The sequence below is a fragment of the Rhipicephalus microplus genome, unplaced genomic scaffold (genome assembly GCF_043290135.1).
Source record: "Rhipicephalus microplus isolate Deutch F79 unplaced genomic scaffold, USDA_Rmic scaffold_553, whole genome shotgun sequence".
Lineage (NCBI taxonomy): Eukaryota > Metazoa > Arthropoda > Arachnida > Ixodida > Ixodidae > Rhipicephalus > Rhipicephalus microplus.
The window spans coordinates 42,501-48,238 of NW_027465113.1; the positions used below are offsets into that span (position 1 = coordinate 42,501).

The 5,738-nt window shown below is 58.5% G+C and overlaps 2 non-coding genes across 2 annotated transcripts; both read right to left on the minus strand.

Annotated features, from left to right (window-relative positions):
• Nucleotides 1–615: 615 nt before the first annotated feature.
• On the minus strand, nucleotides 616–768 carry LOC142795122 (5.8S ribosomal RNA). Its single transcript, XR_012892776.1, has one exon. It is a non-coding gene; the product is annotated as a 5.8S ribosomal RNA (ribosomal RNA).
• Nucleotides 769–2,487: 1,719 nt separating this feature from the next.
• LOC142795118 (small subunit ribosomal RNA) lies at nucleotides 2,488–4,302 on the minus strand. Its single transcript, XR_012892773.1, has one exon. It is a non-coding gene; the product is annotated as a small subunit ribosomal RNA (ribosomal RNA).
• Nucleotides 4,303–5,738: the final 1,436 nt, after the last annotated feature.

The following is a 5,738-nucleotide window of genomic DNA, read 5'->3' on the forward strand; positions in this document are numbered from 1 at the left end:
TCGCGGCAAGTCGTCGCGCCGTGCTCTCCGCATCAACCGCGTACGCAGCGAACCGCAAACGTCGGGCGCAGCCTCCTCACCTCCCTGCGCTTTGCGCGCGAACGTTCCCTGTTCGCGCGGCAAAGCCTGGAGGAGGCACGGCCCCGCAGCGTGTTCGAGCGCCCGGTCTACGGGACACCCTGCTTACTTCGAGGGCAACAAGCGCAACGCAAGGCTGCGATCTCGCGCACTTTGCGCACGGCTGGAGAAGCTTTGCTGGCCGGCTTTCGCTCCTCGTGTTTACCGTGCGTTAAAGTTGCGCGTCCGTGGCTCTCGCAGCTCTTGCGCGCCCGGTCGCAGAGAGGAGTACGCAACCTCGACCGCACTTTCCCTGCAGGCTTCCTTCCGACTCGAAGTCCTGCGGCGGTCTCAACGAGGTGCCACATCCTCAATGCAGTCGGTCGCCCCCGTTTCGGTTGGGCTCTGGCACGACGGTCGCCACCGTCTCGCCCTTGAGTGGCCGCTGTTGGCGCTCGCTGTGAGGTGTTCAGCGTGCTGTCCGTGTTGCCGACGCGGTCAAAACGAGTCGACGGCTCACGTTCCCTTGTGCGCCGAAGGCTCTCTTGATATGTGATCCGACCCTCAGACAGACGAAGCCAAGGGAAGACCCAAGGCCGCAATGTGCGTTCAAAGAATCAGTGCTCAGTGTGTCCTGCAATTCACACCAAGTCTCGCAGCTGGCTGCGTTCTTCATCGACCCGAGAACCGAGTGATCCACCGCTTAGAGTCGTGAAAAAGTGTTTGTTCAATTCCGTACAGTCAAAACCAAACGTTTCTGGCACTCGGCCAAACAGTGGCCAAGAAGGGCGCTTTTCAGCGCACGCTTGGACTCCAAAACTCTGCCGCGCCTTTTTCGGCTGCCGCAAATCGAGCAAACGGTGTGTTTCGGACGGCGTTTCGCTTTCGCTACTTGCGAGTGCTTTCGTGGTCCACCCCTCTATAAATACTCGGGAGGCGTCGAAGCCGGTTCTCCAAGCCGGACCCGTAGGTATCGTTGTGTGCTCGCTCTCATTGGCCCGCCTAACCAGAAAATGCCTGCGGTACACCCATTTGGATAAGAGTGCACGCAGATGCGGGCCTCGACGGCTACACATTTCCTCGGGCGGCCGCCTCCCGGCCTCCGTGGAGCGCGGGATGCACGGTCCCATCGACAAGCCTCTCCCGTTTTTACCGTGGCGTCGCGGTTCACCACGGCAGGCGGGTCGGTCTCCTCCGCATAAAAAGGGGGACCCCCGCTTTTTGTTCCACGAAATCGCACAAGCTTTTTTCGCATCCACGGTTTGCCACCGCACACCAAAATGCCGATCCGGCTGCCTACTTTAGCCAACAGGTGGAGCCAGGCGCGCCGTACTTGCGCGGCACTTCCCACGTCCACCGAAGTCGGTGCCAAGGACCACTTTCGGCGCCGGAGCCGCGTACGAGCCTACTCGAGGCGGAAGAACGAAGCCAGCAAGGGCCTGGCCGCAAGTGCGTTCAATTGTCGGGACGTCCAAGTCCCTCGTTCTTCCGTGCTTCCTCTTTCGGCAAGTCGTTGCGGCACCTTCCCAAAGCGCGCAGACCCGCTAATCGCGACGAGCGCGACGTGGCCGTGCCGCCTTTCCCTCGGCAGCAAGCAAAACGCCTGGCAACGTCGACGCTCCCCTAACCGCGATCTCGCACCGTGTTTCGTGTGGCGAATTCAAAAGCCGGCCGGCGCTGCTGCAACCATTACGGTCGGTACGCATACGCCGCGGAGGGCGGGACGGTCATCGGAGCGTGCGGTTCCTCCATCGAGTACTGCGCACCTCGGCCGTCGCATCGCCGTGCCATGACCGGCCGCGCGTCAACGCGAACCGGTGCCAGCGAGATCCCTCGCCTGCAAGAACCGACCGGCAGCCTCCGTCACCCGAGGACGCGGAGGCGCTTGCCGCGGACGGCGGGACGGTATGCACTGGTGCACAGCGGACCCGTCACATCGCCAGTTCCTTGACCGACCGCCGACGCTTGTGCCGTTCCTCTCGTACTTGGCAGTCGCCGCGCGATTGTCGGGTCTCGTTCTTGCACGCTCGAACGGTCGGGAGGGCACTCGGCTGGCGTTTCGGGAACGCGCAGCCTCGCCTTCTACCGACGTAACCACGACTCGCCGTTCGCGCTCCGCCGCTCCTGTTTACAGTACTAGGCGGTCCCGCAGCGGTCGGGTCGCGCATTTCGAGCGCTTCGAGCCACGGTGCAGTGGCGGGTCGAAAGCCGACCTATGAGTGCGTTGCGCCGTTTGTACCCGCGTCCGCCACCTGGCCGACCGTCCAAGGTCGCGGTGTTGGCGTCCGCTGGGCGCAACAATTTGTCACGGGGTGCCGCTCCACATTCAGGCAGCCCCGTGGGGAAAAGCCGACCCCGCGTCCAAACGGGGTCAGCGGCAGAAAGTGTCGGGCGCAGACGCAGCTGAGGCGCTCACCCTTCACAATCCGTTAATGATCCTTCCGCAGGTTCACCTACGGAAACCTTGTTACGACTTTTACTTCCTCTAAATGATCAAGTTTGGTCATCTTTCCAACAGACCGGCGCAACCGAAAGGCCGCGCCGGACATCGGTCCGAAGACCTCACTAAATCATTCAATCGGTAGTAGCGACGGGCGGTGTGTACAAAGGGCAGGGACGTAATCAACGCGAGCTTATGACTCGCGCTTACTGGGAATTCCTCGTTCAAGGGGAACAATTGCAAGCCCCTATCCCAATCACGAAAGAAGTTCCACGGGTTACCCAGTCTTTTCAGACAGGGATAAAGACACGCTGCTTCCTTCAGTGTAGCGCGCGTGCGGCCCCGGACATCTAAGGGCATCACAGACCTGTTATTGCTCTGTTTCGTGCGGCTAGGAGCCGCTTGTCCCTCTAAGAAGGTTGTAAGGTGCTGGGAACCCCGCACCTATTTAATAGGCTAGAGTCTCGTTCGTTATCGGAATTAACCAGACAAATCGCTCCACCAACTAAGAACGGCCATGCACCACCATCCACCGAATCAAGAAAGAGCTCTCAATCTGTCAATCCTCCCAGTGTCCGGGCCGGGTAAGTTTTCCCGTGTTGAGTCAAATTAAGCCGCAGGCTCCACTCCTGGTGGTGCCCTTCCGTCAATTCCTTTAAGTTTCAGCTTTGCAACCATACTTCCCCCGGAACCCAAATACTTTGGTTTCCCGGAAGCTGCCCGCCGAGTCATTTGAGTAACTCAGGCGGATCGCTGGTTGGCATCGTTTATGGTCAGAACTAGGGCGGTATCTGATCGCCTTCGAACCTCTGACTTTCGTTCTTGATCAATGAAAACATTCTTGGCAAATGCTTTCGCAGTAGTTCGTCTTGCGACGGTCCAAGAATTTCACCTCTAGCGCCGCAATACGAATGCCCCCGTCCGTCCCTCTTAATCATTACCTCGTATTCCAAAAACCAACAGAACAGAAACGAGGTCTTGTTCTATTATTCCATGCAAGTTTATTCAGGCGACTCGCCTGCGTTGAGCACTCTAATTTTTTCAAAGTAAAAGCACCGGCCATCTCGAGGCACACAATGAAGTGCACCAAGAAAGAACCGGCATGATGTTCAGTCCGAGCCGTCGCATCGGGTAGATGCACTACTCGTCTGGAACTGAGATCCAACTACGAGCTTTTTAACCGCAGCAGCTTTAGTATACGCTATTGGAGCTGGAATTACCGCGGCTGCTGGCACCAGACTTGCCCTCCAATTGATCCTCGTTAAAGGATTTAGAGTGTACTCATTTCAATTACGGGGCCTCAAAAGAGTCCCGTATTGTTATTTTTCGTCACTACCTCCCCGTGCCGGGAGTGGGTAATTTGCGCGCCTGCTGCCTTCCTTGGATGTGGTAGCCGTTTCTCAGGCTCCCTCTCCGGAATCGAACCCTGATTCTCCGTTACCCGTAACAACCATGGTAAGCAAGTAACCTACCATCGAAAGTTGATAAGGCAGACACTTGAAAGAAACGTCGCCGGCTCGTGGCCATGCGATCAGCACAAAGTTATCCAGAGTCACCACACAATACGGGCCGAAACCCGATCGATCTTGGTCTAATAAAAGCACCCGTTACCCAAAGGGCTCCAGGCTCACTGCATGTATTAGCTCTAGAATTGCCACAGTTATCCAAGTAGGAAGAAACGATCTAAGGAACCATAACTGATTTAATGAGCCATTCGCGGTTTCGCCTTATTTCGGCATGTACTTAGACATGCATGGCTTAATCTTTGAGACAAGCATATGATTACTGGCAGGATCAACCAGGTAATCGTTCGACTGCGCGTCCGTCCTCGCCTTCGGCGGGCCGGACGCAGTCTGTGTGCGGCGGAGGCCACCTTCAGGCGCCCCAACACGCTTATTTTGCACTCCGAGATGACGGCGTTCGAGCTCGCTACGGCACAACCTTCCCGAAAGACGAGTGGGAGCCGTGCGGCAAGAAGCACGTTCATGCTCGCTCTTTTTCGTTGCATCGACTCGGTCGCGCCGTGCGGGTTGCCCAAGCCCGCTGCACTGTCGGTGGACCGGCCGGAACTAGCAACGGAGCCGAGACTGCAAAGCCGCCAGACGACGGGTCACGCCCGCGTCTTCGGCGCTTTCGCATCTGAATCGCCCGAGGACGACACGGAACACACCTCGATATCGTGGTAAAACGGCACCGTCCGACAACCAGCCCCTAACGCATCAAGCGGATGAGGCTGCAGACGACTGCCGTGGATTCCCCTGGAGCAGACCCGAGGACACGCTTGACGAGGCCGAAGCCCGCCGCATATCAGACACCCGGTCGCTTTCGCGTACGCCGCTCACGAGAACCCCCACATAATAGCAGCGATAAGTACCCAGACCTCCTTGGGCACTAATACGAGCGTACTCGAGAAAATTTCACCGCGGGTGTGCCCCGAAACGTGTGGCACGTTGAGCGTGCCACAAGTCTACGTCGCTCTCAAACCCGCCGAGGTCGTAGAATTTGCGACCCTACTCACGAAATTCCCACCGAGGATACGGCCGCAAACGTACCGCACCTTGGGTAGGCCACGAGTTTGTGCAACACTACGCTGACGGCACAGCACCGAGGTCGTGCGCGCACGCACGGGAAAATTCCGCCGCGGTTTCTGCCGAAAACGTGAGGCACCACGACTCTCCGCAAGTTCGCGTCGACTGCGAAAGACCGAAGTCGTGAACGACGTGTCCGCTACTCGCCGCCGACACGCTGGACACCAAACGTACAACGACTCGACGGCGTCGTAGAGGCCCACGACGCGGTTTTCCTTAACGACGTCTCGGCGTGGCACCGACAGGTTAGAACGGCCGACCAACGTTCCCTGTCCGCCGTTCGGCTCAGTCGAAGGGCTCGGCGACTTCGGCAACGCTGCGAAGCCGCACGGTGACGCACGCCATGTCCCCATTTTTTTTTTTTTTTCTTTCTGCGTCTGCCGGGGTGCCCCTATAATAGCAGCGATAAGCACCCAGACCGCCGTGGGTCGCTCGCCCCGGCTGACGTGGTTTTTCGTACTCCTGCGGCGGTCGCCGTCAAGCACGTCCAAATACGCTACTTTCGTGGGCGCATTCACGCTCTTTCGCTTCGCCGGAGTGCCAGCACTCACTCTGCCAAAAACGGCGAACATCCGAGCGGCGGTTCCCACTTTTGCGTCGGCGTCGCAAACCCCGCCCCGGCAGACGAGGTTTGCCGTACTCGTGCGACGGTG